The 22,307-nt window shown below is 44.0% G+C and overlaps 1 protein-coding gene across 6 annotated transcripts in view; it reads right to left on the reverse strand.

Moving 5' to 3' along the window:
• LOC124720463 (26S proteasome non-ATPase regulatory subunit 10-like) overlaps positions 1-22,307 on the reverse strand; it is a 116,550-nt gene that overhangs the window by 83,031 nt on the left and 11,212 nt on the right. For 5 of the 6 annotated variants that reach the window (XR_007006165.1, XR_007006166.1, XR_007006167.1 and 2 more), the window contains exon 2: positions 5,460-5,557. The exons of the other annotated variant lie outside the window; for it this stretch is intronic. The gene's annotated coding sequence lies outside the window, so the exon portion shown is untranslated. The remainder of the gene's footprint in view (positions 1-5,459; positions 5,558-22,307) is intronic. 6 annotated transcript variants of the gene reach the window in all.

The following is a 22,307-nucleotide window of genomic DNA, read 5'->3' on the forward strand; positions in this document are numbered from 1 at the left end:
CACATTCAACACCTCTTTGTACCCTGAAACATACAATTCTTTGACATTAACTTCCTGCAGGAAGGCGATATCTGTATCTGACTGATACAGAAAGTCCTTCAGTGCAGTTACCTTTGCTTGACTCTGAATTTTGTTTATGTTTAAGGTGGTCACGTTATATGTGTGTTCCACTGTGAGACGCTACAAGACAGTAAACAGAGGACACGGTATTGGAGCCGCGTACAATAATTCCGGGTTAGATATATATAGTGTTATTTTATTTTACTTGTATTCCATTGACGATTTTCCTTCTTTTTTTCTTTTTTTCTTTCTTCTTAGAGTTCGGTGTGACAATTTTCAATAAAAAAATTCTTCCTCAAAACCCCATTCCGCCCCCATTGCATCGGTCTGATCCTCCTTTTCGCCCGCCCAGTTAAATCGTGGCTCGGTGATGTCGTGTCCATGTCCTTGTCCAAGTCGGGTTTCGTTGTCCATATCTGATGTCGTATTGTCATGCAAGGGTTCATATGTTCCGTGTGGCGTGTCAGCCCGTTCGTGTCCCTTGTTCCGATCCGAAGATTCGCCGACCGCTTCCTTTTGTATATCTTCGTCCTTCTTTTCGGTCTCCCGTATCTTCCTCAGCCGCTCTCTTAATAGGAGGGGCCAAATTCTCTGCAGCTTGATGTGCTCTTCGCCTCTTTTTATTTTTTGATGATTTCGGTGATATCGTCGGTGAAACCTTTGGTGAACTTCCTGGCGACTCCATGGAAGGTCGAGGAGAAGTCACCTGTCCCGCCTTCGTGGCGGAAGATTTTTGAGCTCCGTTAATTTCTGAGTCGGCCGTTGCTGCTGTTTCTACGACACGTGAGACGGGTGGTGTCACTGGTTCGTCTTCTTGCGCCCCTCCTTTTCTTTTGACGTTTCCTGAACCTGTCTGTGGTATCCTGTCATCTGTGTGGTTGTCAGTTTTCTGTTGTATCACTTCCTCTTTATGTCCATCCACTGTAGTGCCCTCTGGGATGTTGGCCCTTTCGTGTGTAGCTACCGCTTCGTACTCTGCCATGTCTACATCAGGTATTATCGGTGAGGCTTGTTGCTCGTTGGAAGAGTTGTCAGACTCACAAGGGGAGGCCGCCAATTGTGAAATTCAGATTCAATTCATACTGCGCATAATAAAAGCTCATGGCCAGAGGTGTAATGTGGCAAAGCACCAAGATGCACTTCTCAGCCGTTGTCGAGAAAATCGACAGTTAAAAGAAACCGTTGCGGTGAAATGCTCACTACGATTTATAATTGCCTACAGCGTCGTGGCGCAGCGGTAAGCGCTCGGGTTCGTAATCTGAAGGTCGCCGGATCGAGTCTCGCGCCATGCAATTTTTTTTATTATTAGTTTTTTGTAATTCGAATATATATATATATATATATATATATATATATATATATATATATATATATATATATATATATATATATATATGAACTATTAATGAATTGTTTATGCATGTTGTTGAAGGCGGATCGCTCTCAAATTGTACCGCCTCCATTTTTCCGTTTTTTTAACACGGTGTACCAAAGCTCTCACGTACGCACTGATTTTCGACGCTGTTATAAGTTGCGCTAGGGACTGCATCTACCTTCTTTCGAAGTTAGCACGCAACTACGCTGTTATGCGGCGGCTCGTATCGACCCATTCAACATCTGTCCTTCAAGTGTAACGAGCGAGTAAAGGAGTTTATATTTCATACCTGCCACAGCAAATTTGTGTTCGTGGGGTCTCTATTCTAATTCGAACGTTTGACTTACGCTATACGTATTCGTTTCGGAATATCGTTTCTACGTCTTCCGTTAACTATACGTGGTTAACATTATGAAGACAATTAATAACATTTGTGAAATACAAACTTGTTTCCGGAAAACATAATGATGTTCGAAGTCGCCAGTTTTTCCACGACAAACGACTTTCAACAACTTATTATATGCATCATTGTTGCAACTGATTGCCGGGAATTATATATATATATATATATATATATATACACATACATATATATATATATATATATATATATAATATGTGTGTGTGTGTGTGTGTGTGTGTGTGTGTGTGTATACATTTGAATTACAAAAAAACAAATACTAGGAAAAAAAAGGTTGCTTGGCGCGAGTTTCGATCCGGCGACCTTCGGATTACGAAGCCGTGCGCCTACCGCTGCGCCACGACGCTGTAGGAAATTATTAATCGTTGACAGTATTTCACCGCAACGGTTTCTTTTAACTCGATTTTCTCGACAACGGCTGAGAAGTGCATCTTGGTGTTTTGCCACATTACACCTCTGGCCATGAGCTTTTATTATGCGCAGTATGAATCGAATCTGAATTTCACAATTGGCGGCCTCCCCTTGTCAGAGGGCAAGAGCGGTGCGTCCTCAGTGACATCATTACTGGCCAGATTCTGATTGTCCTCGTTAGTGAACTCCGCGGTTCGAAGTCGCCAGTTTTTCCACGACAAACGACTTTCAACAACTTATTATATGCATCATTGTTGCAACTGATTGCCGGGAATTATATATATATATATATATATATATATATATATATATATATATATATATATGTGTGTGTGTGTGTGTGTATACATTTGAATTACAAAAAAACAAATACTAGGAAAAAAAAAGGTTGCTTGGCGCGAGTTTCGATCCGGCGACCTTCGGATTACGAAGCCGTGCGCTTACCGCTGCGCCACGACGCTGTAGGAAATTATTAATCGTTGACAGTATTTCACCGCAACGGTTTCTTTTAACTCGATTTTCTCGACAACGGCTGAGAAGTGCATCTTGGTGCTTTGCCACATTACACCTCTGGCCATGAGCTTTTATTATGCGCAGTATGAATCGAATCTGAATTTCACAATTGGCGGCCTCCCCTTGTCAGAGGGCAAGAGCGGTGCGTCCTCAGTGACATCATTACTGGCCAGATTCTGATTGTCCTCGTTAGTGAACTCCGCGGTGCCTCCCGTTTCCGTGCGCGCGTCGGAAGGTCCCGCCTGCTCGGCCATATTCTGTTGATAGGGGGCCCGGCTAGCTGCCGCGGCAGCGTACGTCACTTGCATGCTAACAACTTGGTTCAAATGGCCCTGAGCACTATGGGACTCAAGTGCTGTGGTCATCAGTCCCCTAGAACTTAGAACTACTTAAACCTAACTAACCTAAGGACATCACACCTTTTTCCCCTCTGCCGGTGTGCCCCAAGACTCCGTCCTCTCCCGCCTTCTGTACCTTTTGTACACGGCGGACATGCCGCCGCCGTCACCCCCCGTCCACCTCCTCCAGTTTGCCGATGACACCGCGTTCCTTGCCCTTGCCCCCACCCTGCAGCGCTCCCAACACCTTCTCCAATCCCATCTTGACCGGTTCACCACTTGGTGCAACCAATGGTTGCTCAAGGTCAATCCCTCCAAAACCCAGGCGATCATTGTAGGCAAAACCACCCCTTCCTTCCGCCTCCTTGATTTCTATCTCACCATCTATGGCCGTCCTATAGCCCTCACTCCCACCCTTAAGTACCTTGGCGTCACCCTCGACCGTCGCCTCTCCTGGACTCCCCACCTTCGGACAATCCAAGCCAGGGCACGTTCCCGACTCCGTCTCCTCAAGCTCCTCTCCGGCCGTACGTGGGGTCTGGACCCCTCCACAATCCTCCACACCTATAAATCCCTCATCCGCCCTATCCTTTGTTATGCCCATCCGGCTTGGATCTCCGCCCCCCCCCTACCTTTTATAAATCCCTCCAAATCCTTGAAAGTCATGCTCTCCGCCTCGCTTATCGCATCCGTCTCCCCTCCCTCACGCGGATCCTGTATGATCTCATCCCCTTCCCTCACCTCCTCCTTTTCCTTGAAAGGATACAGATCCTGTACACCTCCCGCAAACTCGATCCTCCTCACCCACTCGTCTCCCCGATCCTCTCCCACCCCCGGCCGCTGCCGCGCCTGTATTCGCACGTCCCACCCGGTCTCCATCTCTCCACCCTCCTTACCCTCTCCCAAGGTGGCTTCCGCCAGCTCCCTCTCCCTGATGATGCCCTCCTCCCCTCCATCTACCCCTCCTACCAACTTTGATCCTCCCGCCCTCCTCCTGCACTTACTCCTCTGGGCACCCTCCCTCCCTTCTCTTCCTTTTCCCTCCCTCCTCCTTTTCTCCCCCCTCCTCCCCCGGGCCTCCCCTCCCCTGCCCCTCTCCTCCTGCCCCCATCTCCTAAGCCAATGGCATCCTTTTTTTCTCCCCTCTACCCCACCTCACCCCTGTTCCCCTCTTGGCAGGTCCCTGGACTCGCACACGCTCAGTGGACATTCGCGCGCCGGAGATCACCGCCATCAGTGTATCGTGTGTGCCGTCATGTTTAGTGTTCAGTGTTCACCGTCACACTCCATTGTTCACCAGTGCCATCGTATTCTTCAGTGTTTGTGCGTCGTGTCAACAGTTCGTAGTGTGGATTGTCATCGAGTGTGAACGGCTTCTTGTGCCTTTATGTTCTTGTGTCTACTGTTTTTTCCCGCCGTTTTTCTAAGTGATGTCTCTTCTCTGTTTATTTCCTTGTACTCTCTTCGGCTGAAGAGCGGCGTATTGTGCTGCTGCCAGCCTACCTGATTGTTCAGGTGTCAAAATAACAATAAAGTAAAAAAAAAAAAAAAGACATCACACACATCCATGCCCGTGGCAGGATTCGAACCTGCGACCGTAGCAGTCGCAAGGTTGCGGACTGCGCGTGTAGAACCGCGAGACCACCGCGGCCGGCGCCAACAACTTGTCCTGGGACAGCCGCCTCGTTAGTCAGTAACTGAGGAACCCGCCTCCTACTGCACTCACTTCTGACGTGCCCTGTTGCGTTACATAACGCACAAGTCCGTGGCTGCCCATCATAAATTATGAGAGCACGATGGCCACAGATATTCAAGTAAGAAGGGATATGCCGTAAGAGCTCAGTCTTAATCTGTCTAACTCCATTCAAAACCGGAAACATATATTGCTCCGGCCATTTTTCTGCAATATTAGATATAACCCTACCATAGGGCTGAAGAGCAGCATTGATTGCTCCGGCAGGGACCTCGAACGGCAGTTCGAAAACTCTCACTGTTCGAATGCCTAGCCCAGCATGGGAAACAAGAACGTCACTAACGGTTCCGTCTGCATGATTAAATTTCAATTTGTCACCACACTTGTCAACTATCGACGAGCACAAATCAGAGGTAATCAATTTCAAAAAGGCAGAATTTGAAACAAAAGATAGATGAACGCCAATAATTTCGTCTCCTGTGATCTTAACTGTTTCTGAAAGCCATCTTTTGATCTCAAAAGCCTTTGGTCTTTTACAGGTCCAATCAAAAGTGAATCTAACCGTATCTCTTCTTTCACAGCCAATTTCGTTCATTTTGTCATTTTAAATCACTGAAAGATGCAAAGTAAACAAAGCGCTCTACTGACCTTCGTAACAGCCACACAGCCGCTGTTTACGCCAGCCCTCCCAGCGCTGCCGCCACACGTCCGTCCGGCTCGGCGGCCGAGCAGCGAATATCACTCAGCTACCGGGGCCGGACATAACAAAATAAGGAATGTCTAAGTTATGTTGTCATCTTCTTGAATACACCGAAGTTGTGTACTCACTAAACAGAAATTAATAGTAGGCACATCAGCGAACCTGACTTGTAGTACACACGCACTGCCCTCTCTTGAGTCAACAACAGACACAGTAATTCCACAAATTATCAAAAATGGCTCTGAGCACTATGGGACTAAACATCTGCGGTCAGAAGTCCCCTAGAACTTAGAACTACTTAAACCTAACTAACCTAAGGACATCACACACATTCATGCCCGAGGCAGGATTCGAACCTGCGACCGTAGCAGTCGCGCGGTTCCTGACTGAGCACCTAGAACCGCTAGACCACCGCGGCCGGCCACATATTATCATCATCTTGTTCATTCTTGTGATGAACTGGCAGAAAAGACCAGTGTGTGCCACTTATGGCCGGCCGAAGTGGCCGTGCGGTTAAAGGCGCTGCAGTCTGGAACCGCAAGACCGCTACGTCGCAGGTTCGAATCCTGCCTCGGGCATGGATGTTTGTGATGTCCTTATGTTAGTTAGGTTTAACTAGTTCTTTCTAGGGGACTAATGACCTCAGCAGTTGAGTCCCATAGTGCTCAGAGCCATTTGAACCATTTTTTTGTGCCACTTATATACTTTTTAAAGTTGCAAAGAATTATATAAATAACAAATAATGTGAAAGTCGCGAGCTCTATCTTCTTATGTCGTGTTTTCTACTGAAAATCTCGATCTTGTACTGTCGTTAACTTTACTATTACAGAGATCGCCTAAACTTTATTATTTTTTTTTTAATTGGCCCTGTGCACAACAAATAACTTACTTGGTCTTTCTGCTGCCACTGCCTGATCTGCTGCATTCCATTATTTAACAGAAACATAAAGGAACCTATTATTCATGCTGAGTGCAATGCATGTTCTGTATGGCGGTTCCTGCTGTTGCTGCTTACCACAACTACATGTAATTCAAGAGAAAGGGTTTGCTCAAATCTTAACTTGCTAAATTATAACCCAAACACGTAATTCCATTTTTCAAAAACTATATTCTGAAAGCGATTCTTTCTCATTCAATCAATAAAACGCTATAAGCTCTTTCAGCAATTGCTTCGTGTGTAAATCTGCCTCCAGTGGCATTACAAATTAATCAAACTCTTGAGACAGTCTGAAATACTTCTCAATTAAATACATAGTGAAACAATTCCCTGACAGTTACAAAAGAAATCAATGACAAAAATCAATACTTAATCTGTTCACCTAACAATGGTTTTCCTTAAGAATTCAACTCCTACCATTATCAAAATTACCGTCTGCTGCTACGCACATACACAAACCCTTTTCTTTAAATTAATAAGAGCGCTGCAAATTATAAAAAAATATCAACTCGGTACCAAATCCTGTGTCGCTGCCGGCGGTCACGTGCGCACCACAGCATGCGGGCTCCTACACGGGCCTCCAAACTGCCACTGGTTAATCCGTGCGCTACGAAGCGCGACAACAATATCTTAGATTCCAGAGCTTGTGTATGCGCGCTGTAGCCAACCTTCAAATCCTAAGAGAGTGTTGCCAACTCTCAAATGAACAGCTCACCGAATCGCTAGACAACGGACAAATGGGTAAGGTGTCACAGCACGTAGCAGCAACAGCAGACGAAATGAAGGTGTCACATGATGTGGTAATAATGTTGTCTAAAGTTAACTACAGTTTAAACAACAAAGGCTGTAAACATGTTAGCATTGGTATGATTTCTCATCGAGAGTTCTATCTGGTGGTCGTCCTTGAAAACCCTTAATTTTGCAACGTTAAAGTGATATTATCGACTGATGAATGGTATGAACTATCCATTACGTCAATACATATTCCTATACCGTTCCACGGCAATGTTCATTCGCCGTCTGTAATTCTGGGGGATCACACATTCACAGTACGAGACTTCCCTGGAACAATTAAAATATTTTACGTCAGTGAGTGTGTACATCTCCAGGAACAGACATATAAGAATCTAATGTACACAAGCCATAGCATAAAGTATGCTGCAGACTATCGACTAAGGTGGCAATCGTACGTTTCCACTGTGAAAAGAGCTTTTGGAGTCTATTCCCCACACTCTGCTCACTTTTATGAATTATATTCGAAATACACACAACAACAGAAGTTTTGCATCACCCCAGTTCCCAGAACTCTACATAGTTAACTTTGTAGATTCCTAATTGTGAAAACGGTTCTGGTTTATGTGGTATGTGTCTGAATAATCGCAGTAGATTGTTAGTGGTTCTGCAACTAGTGTATGAGTGAATTTAATCGGAAATAATGGCCATACAAGGACTTTATTTTTGTGTGTTTCGTTTTTGTCTCTGGTTAAAGTGACGTGCTCCGACAATAAAAGAACAAATATTTATAAGTTATTTCAAAGAAGTTACAGTGATATTTACACCAATGACGAATGATAATTGAATATAATTGAGAACAAAAGCATATGCGGGTTGGTTAACTAATTTCTGCAAAATAATTGTAACCTTCGTAGTGTTAAGTACGTTAAAACACGAGTCTTATATATAAGAGCTTTGCAACAACTGCTCGAAAGTAACGTGCTTCTAAAATAGTGTAAAACATCTCTGATTTATTTTATGAGCATAACATCGAATCATAGGAGGAACGACGTGCATGGCATAATGTACTACTAAAAAAATCACCCATACAGTAAGTTATAAGGTATATATACAGATATGACTTGTTCCTACATCAAAATCACAGGTGTCACTAATGTATCCAATGTATAACGCTTCCGTTTCAGATACCTGAAAGCGGCCTTACGCCTAAATTGTAAAATCGTACATGAAATAAAGAGAATGGCAGATGAAGCCATCATGAAATCTTACAAAAAATTCATCAGAGCTGCAGACCCTATCGCACTGAAAATTACACAGTACATTACAGTGAATGACGATTTATCAGTTAATGTCAGCAACACTAAAATTGCATATCGTCTACAGAAGTACGTCATTGGACGATCAAAAGGAAAATCAGTATGATGTGGAAGAAAAATGGCTCTGAGCACTATGGGACTTAACTTCTGAGGTCATCAGTCCCCTAGAACTTAGAACTACTTAAACCTAACTAACTTAAGGACATCACACACATCCATGCCCGAGGCAGGATTCGAACCTGCGACTGCAGCGGTCGCGCGGTTCCAGACTGTAGCGCCTAGAACCGCTCGGCCACTCCGGCCGACTAAGATGTGAGGAAAATTTTTACTTCTCATAATACTGGTAGCCCTTTTTAAATGTGAGTAAATGTAAGAAAAAGCCTCTAAAAAGAAGAAAAGAACAGCTGTAAACCATCACAACTTCACTTTTAGAAGATCACAATTCGTAAGTATCGACAGGTATAACTAAGAGATGATGTGAAATGTTCTGGTCACGTAAGACCAGTATTAGGGAAGGCGCAAGGAAAACTTGAGTTTTGTTAGAAGGGTTCTGGCAAAGTACGGCCTATCTGCAAACCGTCTTGTTGGTGCGAGCAATCCTACTGCCACAGTGTGTAGGGGTCCTTATCAGTCAGACAGGGACAGGCAAACGGCGCAAGTTGTGATGTTCGCGTTGTGTGGACCCACTCTGTCCCAGACATCGCATAGGGAGAGAACATCCGAGAGATTATTTCTGTGGCTTCCGCACTGGTGTTCCATTCCCACTCCCAGGGAAATGTATTTGATCGTAGAGAAATCCTTCCACGGGCTAGATAAGATGAGTTCTGGCTTTCAGACAGAGAAGAGTACTATCCTCACTAATTAAAGGCTGATTGGAGAAAATTAGTACTACCAGGTGTTTCCAAACGAATGTCGAAGTTTTAAGCCTTTACAGCGTTTATTACATTTAACTAGCAATTATACACTAAAGCGCCAAAGAAACTGGTATAGGCAAACGTATTCAAATACAGAGAGATGCAAACAGACAGAGTATATCGCTGCGGTCGGCAACGTCTATACAGGGTGTTACAAACAGGTACGGCCAAACTTTCAGGAAACATTCCTCACACACAAAGAAAGAAAATATGTTATGTGGACATGTGTCCGGAAACGCTTACTTTCCATGTTGGAGTTCGTTTTATTACTTCTCTTCGAATCACATTAATCATTGAATGGAAACACACAGCAACAGAACGTACCAGCGTGACTTCAAACACTTTGTTACAGGAAATGTTCAAAATGTCCTCCGTTAGCAAGGATACATACATGCATCCACCCTCCGTCGCACGGAATCCCTGATGCGCTGATGCAGCCCTGGAGAATGGCGTATTGTATCACAGCCGTCCACAATACGAGCACGAAGAGTCTCTACATTTGGTACCGGGGTTGCGTAGACGAGAGCTTTCAAATGCCCCCATAAATGAAAGTCGAGAGGGTTGAGGTCAGGAGAGCGTGGAGGCCACGGAACTGGTCCGCCTCTACCAATCCATCGGTCACCGAATCTGTTGTTGAGAAGCGTACGAACACTTCGACTGAAATGTCCAGGAGCTCCATCGTGCATGAACCACATGTTGTGTCGTACTTGTAAAGGCACATGTCCTAGCAGCACAGGTAGAGTATCCCGTATGAAATCATGATAACGTGCTCCATTGAGCGTAGGTGGAAGAACATGGGGCCCAATCAAGACATCACCGGCAATGAGTCGCATGTCAACACAAGCACCGAAGTCAACATTACCTTCCTTCAATTGGGCCAACTGGCGGTGAATCGAGGAAGTACAATACATACTGACGAAAGTAAAATGAGCTCTGACATGGAAATTAAGCGTTTCCGGGCACATGTCCACGTAATATCTTTTCATTATTTGTGTGTGAGGAATGTTTCCTGAAAGTTTGGCCGTACCTTTTTGTAACACCCTGTATAAGACAAGTGTCTGGTGCAGTTGTTAAATCGGTTACTGCTGCTACAGTGGGAAGTTACCAAAATTTAAGTGAGTTTGAAAGTGCTGTTATAGTCGGCCCACGAGAGACTGGACACAGCATCTCCAAGATAGTTGGGATTTTCCCGTACGACCATTTGACGGGTGTACTGTGAATACCGCGAATCTGAGAAAACATCAAAATCACTGACGTCGCTGTGGCCCGAAAAAGATCATGCAAGAACGGGACCGACGACGACTGAAGAGAAACGTTCAGCGTGACAGAAGTGCAACTCTTCCGCAAATTGCTTCAGATTTCGATGCTCGGCCATCAACAAGTGTTAGCGTGCGAACCACTCAACGAAACATCACCGATATTGGCTGTCGGAGCCGAAGACCCACTCGTGTCCCGTTGATGACTGCACGACACAAAACTTTACGCCTCGCCTGGGCCCGTCAACACCGACATTGGACCTTTGATGCCTGGAAACATGTCGCATGGTCGGTCGAGTCGCGTTTTAAATTGTATCGAGGTTATGGACGCGTACGGGTAAGGGGACAACGTCATGAATCCATGGACATGCCAGCAGGGAACTGTTCAAGCTAGCGGAGCCTCTGTAGTGGTGTGGGGTGTTTGCAGTTGGAGTGATATGGGTACCCTGGTACATCTAGATGGGACTCTGGCAGGTGACACGTACCTAAGCATCCTGTCTGATCACCTGCATCCAATTATGTCCACTGTGCATTCCGACGGACTTGGGCAGTTCCAGCATAACAATGCGACACCCCACACGTCCAGAATAGCTACAGAGTGGCTGCAGGAACACTCTCCTGAGTTTAAACACTTCCGCTGGCCACCAAACTCCCCTGACATGAACATTATTGAGCATATCTGGGCTGCCTTGCAACGTGCTGTTCAGAAGAGATCTCCACCCCTTCGTACTCTTACAGAATTATGGGCAGTCCTGTAGTGGGACGCGAAATTGAAGCGTCACCCATCCACCAGTGTCAGCCCAGTTTGCAGGTGAATATAAGTTTAATTTAGTGTTTTGTTTATGTATTTTGTAATATTTGTAATGTTTGTGAATTATCTAAAGTTTTGTATTTATTTTTATGTTTCATGTACGGAGAGAGCGGCGCAACGAACGGAGACAGCATCTTCAATGCCGGGACCAGAGAGGCCGGCCGAAGTGGCCGTGCGGTTAAAGGCGCTGCAGTCTGGAACCGCAAGACCGCTACTGTCGCAGGTTCGAATCCCGCCCCGGGCATGGATGTTTGTGATGTCCTTAGGTTAGTTAGGTTTAACTAGTTCTAAGTTCTAGGGGACTAATGACCGCAGCAGTTGAGTCCCATAGTGCTCAGAGCCATTTGAACCGGGACCAGAGAGAAAATTGCTGTCCACTATACGTCGCGGGTCGACAGCCAAGAGCAACAGAAGATCCTGAAACCGAGTTGTTGCGTCGTGCTTCTAAAAACTGAAAAAATAAGAATTTGTAATGTTTCTACAACAATGACGTCATAGAAAGTCTAATCATGTTGTAGATGTTCAGTCCTATCTTGTCAAGGCTCATGTTCACGGCTATATGTAGTATACACTCCTGGAAATTGAAATAAGAACACCGTGAATTCATTGTCCCAGGAAGGGGAAACTTTATTGACACATTCCTGGGGTCAGATACATCACATGATCACAATGACAGAACCACAGGCACATAGACACAGGCAACAGAGCATGCACAATGTCGGCACTAGTACAGTGTATATCCACCTTTCGCAGCAATGCAGGCTGCTATTCTCCCATGGAGACGATCGTAGAGATGCTGGATGCAGTCCTGTGGAACGGCTTGCCATGCCATTTCCACCTGGCGCCTCAGTTGGACCAGCGTTCGTGCTGGACGTGCAGACCGCGTGAGACGACGCTTCATCCAGTCCCAAACATGCTCAATGGGGGACAGATCCGGAGATCTTGCTGGCCAGGGTAGTTGACTTTCACCTTCTAGAGCACGTTGGGTGGCACGGGATACATGCGGACGTGCATTGTCCTGTTGGAACAGCAAGTTCCCTTGCCGGTCTAGGAATGGTAGAACGATGGCTTCGATGACGGTTTGGATGTACCGTGCACTATTCAGTGTCCCCTCGACGATCACCAGTGGTGTACGGCCAGTGTAGGAGATCGCTCCCCACACCATGATGCCGGGTGTTGGCCCTGTGTGCCTCGGTCGTATGCAGTCCTGATTGTGGCGCTCACCTGCACGGCGCCAAACACGCATACGACCATCATTGGCACCAAGGCAGAAGCGACTCTCATCGCTGAAGACGACACGTCTCCATTCGTCCCTCCATTCACGCCTGTCGCGACACCACTGGAGGCGGGCTGCACGATGTTGGGGCGTGAGCGGAAGACGGCCTAACGGTGTGCGGGACCGTAGCCCAGCTTCATGGAGACGGTTGCGAATGGTCCTCGCCGATACCCCAGGAGCAACAGTGTCCCTAATTTCCTGGGAAGTGGCGGTGCGGTACCCTACGGCACTGCGTAGGATCCTACGGTCTTGGCGTGCATCCGTGCGTCGCTGCGGTCCGGTCCCAGGTCGAAGGGCACGTGCACCTTCCGCCGACCACTGACGACAACATCGATGTACTGTGGAGACCTCACGCCCCACGTGTTGAGCAATTCGGCGGTACGTCCACCCGGCCTCCCGCATGCCCACTATACGCCCTCGCTCAAAGTCCGTCAACTGCACATACGGTTCACGTCCACGCTGTCGCGGCATGCTACCAGTGTTAAAGACTGCGATGGAGCTCCGTATGCCACGGCAAACTGGCTGACACTGACGGCGGCGGTGCACAAATGCTGCGCAGCTAGCGCCATTCGACGGCCAACACCGCGGTTCCTGGTGTGTCCGCTGTGCCGTGCGTGTGATCATTGCTTGTACAGCCCTCTCGCAGTGTCCGGAGCAAGTATGGTGGGTCTGACACACCGGTGTCAATGTGTTCTTTTTTCCATTTCCAGGAGTGTATATGAAGATAATAAACTAGTGTATACTACAAAAGTTTAAATACGTGTTTCGAGAATTTATTTATGAAGAATTATGTTAAGGAAGAAGTATTACTGATTTATGTGACAAGATTATTAATTTTTGACAGCGTTCATCGCGAGTTTGAGTCTTGAAAGTTTATTCAATGTGGTTTTAATATTTATTAAAGCAGATAACTTGCATTAATATAATTTCTGAGAAGAAGCAAACGACATCTAAATTGAAAAAAGTTTGCGCAAACCAATTGGACTGAGTGACGTAATTCTGCGCATACGATTCAAGTTATGATTTTTAATTACAGTTTCCTTCAAGAAGCATTCAGAGACAATTTTAAAAAGAATTTAAATAATTTGAAGTGTTTTGTAACTGGTAGGTGACGAAGTCTGCACATGGTCATATGTCAAAAGAAAATCATTTATACAAAACTTACGACGTTACACTACACCAGCCCTGCAGGATTCACGGTATCTGTTCCCTCGAGCACTACTTCAGACATTAGTCGATTTCAAGCCAAGTCGTGTTGTGGAACTCCTGCATGCTTGCGGCGACCCTACACAATATTAGGCAGGTGTACAAGTTTCTTTGGGTCTTCAGTATAAACAATACATCAAATGAAATGGCAGCACAAATAGTTTTGTCCGTATATCGAGGAGCATGGGCATGCACGGTTTCCTGTGTCTTCCGACTGGTTAAAGGACGTTGTAGCAGACCGCTGGAATGGCCGAAACAGGCCGAAAGTTATAGTGTTTCGCACGTCCTGCAACTTCGGCCCAGTTGACGTCAGGCGATGTTCACCTCTGAGGGTGGGAAGAACTGGATCGATGCGTGCCGTGTGACGAATTGCGCCGTAATATTTCTGGCCTTCCAGCCATCATATTCAGCTGCTAGAAGCTCTCTTAGAGCAGTTGAGAAGCCAGCAGTAGGAAGACGACATAATGTGGTGAGAGGTACCGATGTCAGATGGTCTGCTCGGCATCGTGAGGAAGACCGCCTAAATTCTGGTCCTTTTCAGCAATTGCCTGTTCGGAATTTGCGCGCCTGAATGATAATCTCCAGTTATTAACCCTAGGACGCCGAAGGGGGGAGGGGCGTTCGTTGAACCCATAGTTTTTTTATGTCCCCTGCATTTGCCCAAGTAACTTTCATTCTACATATTCCCTTTGAGTTATTGTTTGTTGGCTATTTTATGAAACGTTAGTCTCAGTATATTTTATAGAAAATTCCTGCTTTGAAAGAAAAAATAAATAAACTTATTATGGGTTGTGATATTATTGGTTCAAAAATGGGTCAAATGGCTCTGAGCACTATGGGACTTAACATCTTAGGTCATCAGTCCCCTAGAACTACTTAAACCTAACTAACCTAAGGACATCACACAACACCCGGCCATCAAGAGGCAGAGAAAATCCCTGACCCCGCCGGGAATCGAACCCGGGAACCCGGGCGTGGGAAGCGAGAACGCTACCGCACGACCACGAGATGCGGGCGATATTATTGGATTTCAGACATTTTGCATATGAGAAAAGGACAGCCATCGAGCTGTAGTTTGTAATGATACTAAGCATGACAACGCGAGAGTAAAGAAACGAAATCTGTTTATAACGTGCGCCTATACCAAGACGCGCGGCCAGCGTTTAAAAGGTACTTTTAAACACTATGAGTCGCTGGGCGCAGATATTTAAAATCATTGCCGCAGCGCTTGATAGCAAGAAGCTGCGAAACAGAAGAAAGAACAATTTATCATTTGTTAGGAAAATTTTATAGAGTCTTTATAGTTGGTTGTACTTCTGGTCGCCGATATGTTAACATGTACTTCATTACCTTTGATGTCTGGTCGTCGACTTGTTAAGACGTGTTGTGTAGCACCGCTACAAGTTATATTTCATTTAGTGTGAAAAACCACGTTATCACCAAGAAAAAAAAAACCGCTTTTGTAATCCTCGTGACGATAAAAAATACTTACGCGCACGCCAGGACATTTAATTTTTACAAAGTATCACACTTACAAAAGCAGCGATTGTTGGACTGCTCCATGTATGAGATAAACATAAAAATGTAAGTTTCGTATTCATTGTAAATTTGTTAATGTTTATAGTTTAACGCCTTTGTTCTTTGAGAATATATTGATGCTTCACTGTACAGAGAATCTACGCTTATTCTTTTCTTTGAATTAACCACAAATAATGTTTATCTTTAAATGAACTTTGTTACAGGTTCGCTCTTTATTGCGGTGTCTCGATTGTATTTGGGAGACCATTAATGTGTTCAATTTCCGATCTGACAACTTTTTTTACAACATTTCACTGTTTTGCATTCCTTTCCAATTTTTTATTACAGGGTGAGGCAGTGAAACGGCACGATTTTGTAAAACCACCAAAGATTTATTTACGAGTAAAATCATAATAGTTGAACATGGATCTCAAGTACAAGAGTGGAAATTAAAGATTTAACTTAAAAACAATCATTTTTTAAATATGGTGTCAGTGAGGTGTCGTCCTTGGTTTTGCACACATTGTCTAAGCCTGAGATGAAATTGTCCCATGACGTTTCGTAGCATCTGTACTGGAATGTTGTTAATTTCCTGTCGAATTCGCTCCTTCAGGTCTTCTTTTGTTCTTGGTGGATTTTCCTGGAAGACTTTGCACTTGAGGTAGCCCCAAAGAAAAAAGTCTGGTGCCGTCAGATCTGGTGAACGGGCAGGCCAGGGGAAATCGCCATTCGTGCTGATTAGACGTTGTGGAAATGCAAGTCTGAGCAATTCCATTGAGACATTAGCAGTATGGCTTGTTGCACCATCTTGCTGGAAGAGTGTTTCAGCATCTGGATCATGTCGATCAATTCCAGGCAGACCAAAAATGGTCAACATGTCAGCATAACGTCCAGAGTTTACCGTCACTGTGTTGCCATCTTCATCTTCAAAAAAATAGGGCCCCACGATTCCACGAGATGACATTGCGCACCAGACTGTTACTTTTTCAGAATGGAGAGGTTTTTCATGAAGTTCGTGCGGGGTATCTGAGGACCAATATCTGAAGTTTTGCTTATTTACGTACCCACTAAGATGAAAGTGGGCTTCATCACTCATCCATAAGTTATGCACTCTTTCTTCATTTCGTTCAATAACGTTAAGCATTGACTGGCAAAAGCGTATACGGTTATTGTAGTCATTAGGTTTAAGGGCTTGCACTACCTGAATTTTGTATGGATGATAGTGAAGGTCACTCTTCAAAATCCGTCTTACTGATCGATTGCTGAGACCAAGTTCTGCGCTGTGCCGTCTCGCGGATTTTCGCGGACTTCGTCCCAACGCTTCGCGCACACGATTAATGTTCTCGGGTGTCCGGATTGTTTTTGTGCTGCCGCCTCTTTTCTTTGTTGTGCTAGCAGTAGCTTCAAAGGTTTTAACCCAAAGGAGAATGGCTTTCCTTGATGGCACGGGAGCCCGTGGCGGCAGGTTGAATTCACGACGAAAGGAGCGTTGAGCACCAACCACACTATCCGCGTTTTTGTAATATGCCTTTACGGCATATGCACGTTGCGCACTCGACCAACGCTCCATGGCTACTGAAACTTCCACCACTCTAGACGCCCAAGGTCACTTAACCCACTCTCGCAACCCCCCTCCGCGCCCGACAACCACTATCGAAATCGTGCCGTTTCACTGCCTCACCCTGTATTATTCAAATAGGTCCCTTAGGTAATTTCATTGAAGGGTCTGATTGCGTGAAAGCAATCCGGGTTAAGAGGTCATTTGAAAAACTACTTTCGCCCAATCAATCTGTACGTCTCCTGAACACAATCGAGAACCGACGCATCGGCGATCATTCATTAATTTTTCTTTCTTTCCAAGTCGTACCAAAAAACGGCCAAGGAGAACTGCCGTGAGTACGCAATCTAGTGTTAAAGGTTGCATTCCTTATCTTGTCGGCAAACATTGCCATAAATTATCATCATCAATGTTATATTTGGTTAAATGTGAAAAGCAAAAAAAAAAAAAAAAACCTTTTAACGTTAGATGTGGCGCCCGAACAGGGACCTAACTAAAAAACTAATTTGTTCTTTTTATTTTCATGCTACCATCTGGAGAAAATTGGAAGCCAAAACCAGTGATAAAAAAAAAAGGACGCATATGCAGAAAATCGCAGTAAGAATCCACAGCAGCAATAAATAGCAGTGCGCAAGACAACTAATGTGAGTACGATTTTTCATTACGTTTGAAGCTTTGCGTACCGAGCATTCAGTCGGCTCGTGACATTCACTCTCTACGCTTTTTTCCTTTTCTTCAAGCAATTTAATTTCCAAGTTTCTGTTTCCTTTTGCTATTAGATCCGCCTCTATCACATCATTTCGCTTACAACAGTTAGAAATAGTTAGCAAGAATTTCCATTGTTGTGCATTTTAGTGAATCACAATGGCCGCTATCTGTGCCAGTTTCAGTGCTCTATAAGTGTTTTTCATTTATTTTATCACTCCCGTTGCCATATTGGCATTTTCGTGTGTCAGAGTTTCAATTGTTTATAACGCGCAAGCAATATCTGAGAAATCAGGACGCGAAATCCTTGGCGCACCTGACAAGTGAAAATCATAATTAAAAAAATTATCTTTTCTAGCTCGTGCAGTGTAACTACTTTAAATTTACAATGGCTGATGAGCAACCAAGGCAACTTAGACCGCGCGCGGGTGTAGACAAACCTGAATCTCGTAGTGAGGGAACAACAGACGACGAAGCGACACGTGAGCTGTCGGCGCCACAGACCGCATCGCAGTCACGTGAATGCTCGCTGTCAGATATACTAAAATTGTTTGCTGATATGAAAACCAGTTTTGAAGCAAACATGGCACAGCTTACAAACCAAAGTGACAATCTTGGAACGCAAATCAGTCAGTTAGCAAATCAAAGTGACAGCAGGTTCAACAGTTTAGAATCAAGGATAGAGGACATCCAAGCACAAATCAGAAATTCGAATGACACCATGCAGGAAAAAATTAAAGCCATTACCACTGCTTACGCAAGCGAGCTGAACGCAAGCGTACATGCAAAAATTGATAGTGTTCTTTCGATGGTGGAATCCGCCGAGACCATTATTGGTAGCAAGTTCATAGATATGCAGGCCCAAATAGATGTGTGTAAATCAACTGCGAGTGACTCTTTGAAACATTACAGTGATGTTTCAAAGAGAGTACGCCAACTGACAGAAGGTGTCAACCACGTTGGCGAGCGAGTTGAAGACCTTGCTCAGCAAATATCCGATGTCAATACTGACAAAAAGATCGCAGATGTCAACACCGGTATAAGAAATACACTTAATAGGGAATTTGAAGAGTGGATGCAATCTAAAGAACGGTACAGTGTCAGCAAGGTACACGCTGAACCAAAGGGTACGGTTAAATCTGCTACAGCAGAAATCTTAACCGCTCCCGGTACTTCTGGTGACACTTTAACCAGTGAATTAGGTGAAATCAGACGAGCATTTAGCAACGATCTTCCGGAATGGAAACGTCAGCTAAGCAATGATATAGATCAACTGAGACGACAAGTTACGGAATTGCAAGGTGACAATCAAAGTGAGTATTCGCTACCGCCAGAACACGATAATCGTCAATATCCCGCGAGTCAGGTACAATTCTCACCAACAGTAAATAATACGCGTGACGAAACTTCTACGTCACGTAGTCATGCCGATCAAATAACTCTCGTTGAACTAATGCGAGACGAGAGTGTGCTAAAACACAGAGTTTTTCAGCCTTTTATACCTGAAAAACGAAATATACATCCCATAGTATTTCTACAATCATTCACAGGTGCTTTTCCGGAATCATGGAACGACAGGCAGCGGATACAGTTCATCTTAGGCTATGTACACGGTGAAGGATCAATTTGGGGTACAGAAATAATAGACAAATGTCACACCTATGCAGATTTTGAAAAGCGTTTTTTGAATAAATTCTGGAGTTCAGGTATACAACAAAGACTCCGAAAGGAGGTTTACAACGCCGAACCTTTCAACACCAAAGGAGGAGGTTTGAGACGTTATTTTGAAAAATATCTACGTAAAATTCAGTATTGAGACACGCCCATTTCAACCAAAGATGTAATCATGATCTTAAAGTCAAAACTTCCTGTGTCAATAAGAGAAAAACTAGTTAATGTGAGTGAAGAAGACCTAGAAGCCTTTCTTTCTGTTCTTGACAATTTGGATATGATCTATGAGGATGCGCGTGCGAGTGCGCGGAATAATGATAATAATGGGCCGCACGCTCCGCAGCAGCACATAACAAATTGGGTCAATGGAATGTCGTACCAACATAACACGAGACAACCAAATGCTCAGCCTTACGGCAATCATAACAGTTTCAACCGCCGTAATGGAAAACAATATAACAAATATCCACACCAGAATAGATACAATCCGATTTATCAAAACACACAGCAACAATACGGTAATTCACCGATAAATCACAACGGTAATTACCAGTACCAGAACAACAAGACGAATAATGGAAATCGTCACAAGGGAAAGAAATGGAACAATTATAACAGACCACAACAGTACAGTCAGCCGAGTCACTTCACTCCCTCTCACCAAAGGAATTTTGCACAGCCGAAAAATGCGACATTTTCTCACCAACCCAACCAACAGTTCAGGAACAATAGTCAAGACAATTCGTCGCATGCTTTTCCTGACCCCGCCGGTCATAATAGCCAAGGAAATCCGACCATTTTTTGCACACAGGCGAACCAAGCACCAAACGCGATGTCAAATAACACGCAATCAAGAGATGCACAAGTCGTATGGGATACGAACGCAAATTTTCGACCTGGTATGTCGCAAAATACTAGTGAAGTAAAAATAACTGACATTTCAGCTCCATCCCAGTCGGAAAACCATTAGCAGCTTCTTTAGGCCTCCACGGTGAAGCTGCGGAACCAATAAGCTCTCATATCTTTAACCACTCAGCCAACCTAAGAAAAAAGGCGAATGACAAACACATTAGCAAAGTCTTATCGTATCGTATAAATGAACGAGTGCTATTAAAGACCCACTTCAAACCATCTTTGATTCATCATAAGAATCGCAAGTGGCAGCACTAGTATGAAGGACCATATATTACCTTAAGAAAGCCGCACATTGGTTGCAATCTATTAGCTGACCCTGTATCTGGACGAATAAAAGGGTTGTTTCATCACGCAGACATGAAGAAATACCGAGTCAACCATTGAAAATATCTGTTAAGTTAAGCTGCTAAAATAAAATATACACACACTATAAGTTGTCATACTATGTGTGAAGTACCAACGTATGTAAGAGCAATGCACAGGACTAACATCCTGTCGACCTGCCACAACAAGATAAGTAATTTATACGAGCACCTGAAGTAAAACACATTTATTGTAGGAGAGCAAGATTTGCCTTAGATGTAAGTTAGTTTTAAGTTAATTGAGCCATGAACGGCCACAGCCGAAAGAGCTGACAAATAAATATTATAGTAGGGACGTGCTAAGTGCCACCTGCTACCACTAGTTTTAAGTATAGCAAAGCTCTCTCCTCTTGAATGAAATAAATTAAAATGATCATTCAGACCAGAATGATTGCTCGTAGGTATAAAAAAAAATATTTATTAAGGTCGCCTACTCTAATGAGGTAAATGTTACGTTATGCATAAGGAGTGTGTGACAACAAATTTTATGAGACCACCTATGAAACGCAGCAGACAAAAGGCAGCAGCTTAGTATATAAGAATCAAGTAAGTCAATAACGATCCAGGTAGCAGGAAAGAAGTGCGCAAGTCAATTATTTTATTATAATACGGAGAAAACCGTATACGCTCATAACAATTTTACGGCACAGTGCAGCTGAAATACTTACAAAGATCATTTATAAATAAACTAATTTAGTACTAGAAATATCTATTTCAGGTCCTCGAGATACGATGATTTTTTTTTAGAAAACCAATTTTACGATACATGGAACAGAAGATAGTTAACAGACACAGTTCACTGCTAATGCATGGTTTAAGTAATTTTAGATATGCATAGAAAATTCTTTAGAGAGCTGGATCAGACGACATTGAAACTACTGTATCGATTTAATTATACTGTTTCTCATGAAAAACTAAGGTGATAATAATTTATGTTAAGCCCATCATATCATACGTCACTAACGCTGTGTCTTCAAATCTCTTCACTCCATAAAAGTCTTTTGTGTTTTCCTCTAACCAGTATCCTTACCATCCTACCTTATCCAGTAGAGAAATGAATTTTACGAACTGGTTGCACGATTGATACATACAGGCTATACGAATGGATAGTCGTGACACACTGGTTGTCGACGGGCTATGCTTATTCTCCGCAAATTGCGAGTTCAATTAAGATTTGTTATGTGCAATTGCACGACAGGGAACACCAAGCTTACCAATTTCCCTAATAGTAGTTTGAACACGAACTGTTCATCACGTAAACGAAGCCACATTGACTATGTCTTCAAACTAACGACGTAATAGAGAGAAAATAAAAGAGCTGAACTTGAGAAAAGAGTAACTATTGTAAAAAGAAAAGAATAACAAGATTTCGAACAAAGTGTAAACCTAAAGTGCCTTGGACGCACAAACTACGAACAAGAGACACGCTTTTCGTCAGGCCTTGTAGTCACAGAGACTAAATATTTTTTTGTAAATAATTTTTAGACATGATATGTATACTAAATGTTAACTGTACTTTGTAGTAATAATGCAGTCAGTAATAAATGGACACGTATATGCTTCTGCGTGTGAACCGACCGTAGACAAGTAATTAATGGACACGTATAAAAGTGGTA

This window comes from Schistocerca piceifrons, chromosome 11 (assembly GCF_021461385.2).
Source record: "Schistocerca piceifrons isolate TAMUIC-IGC-003096 chromosome 11, iqSchPice1.1, whole genome shotgun sequence".
NCBI lineage: Eukaryota > Metazoa > Arthropoda > Insecta > Orthoptera > Acrididae > Schistocerca > Schistocerca piceifrons.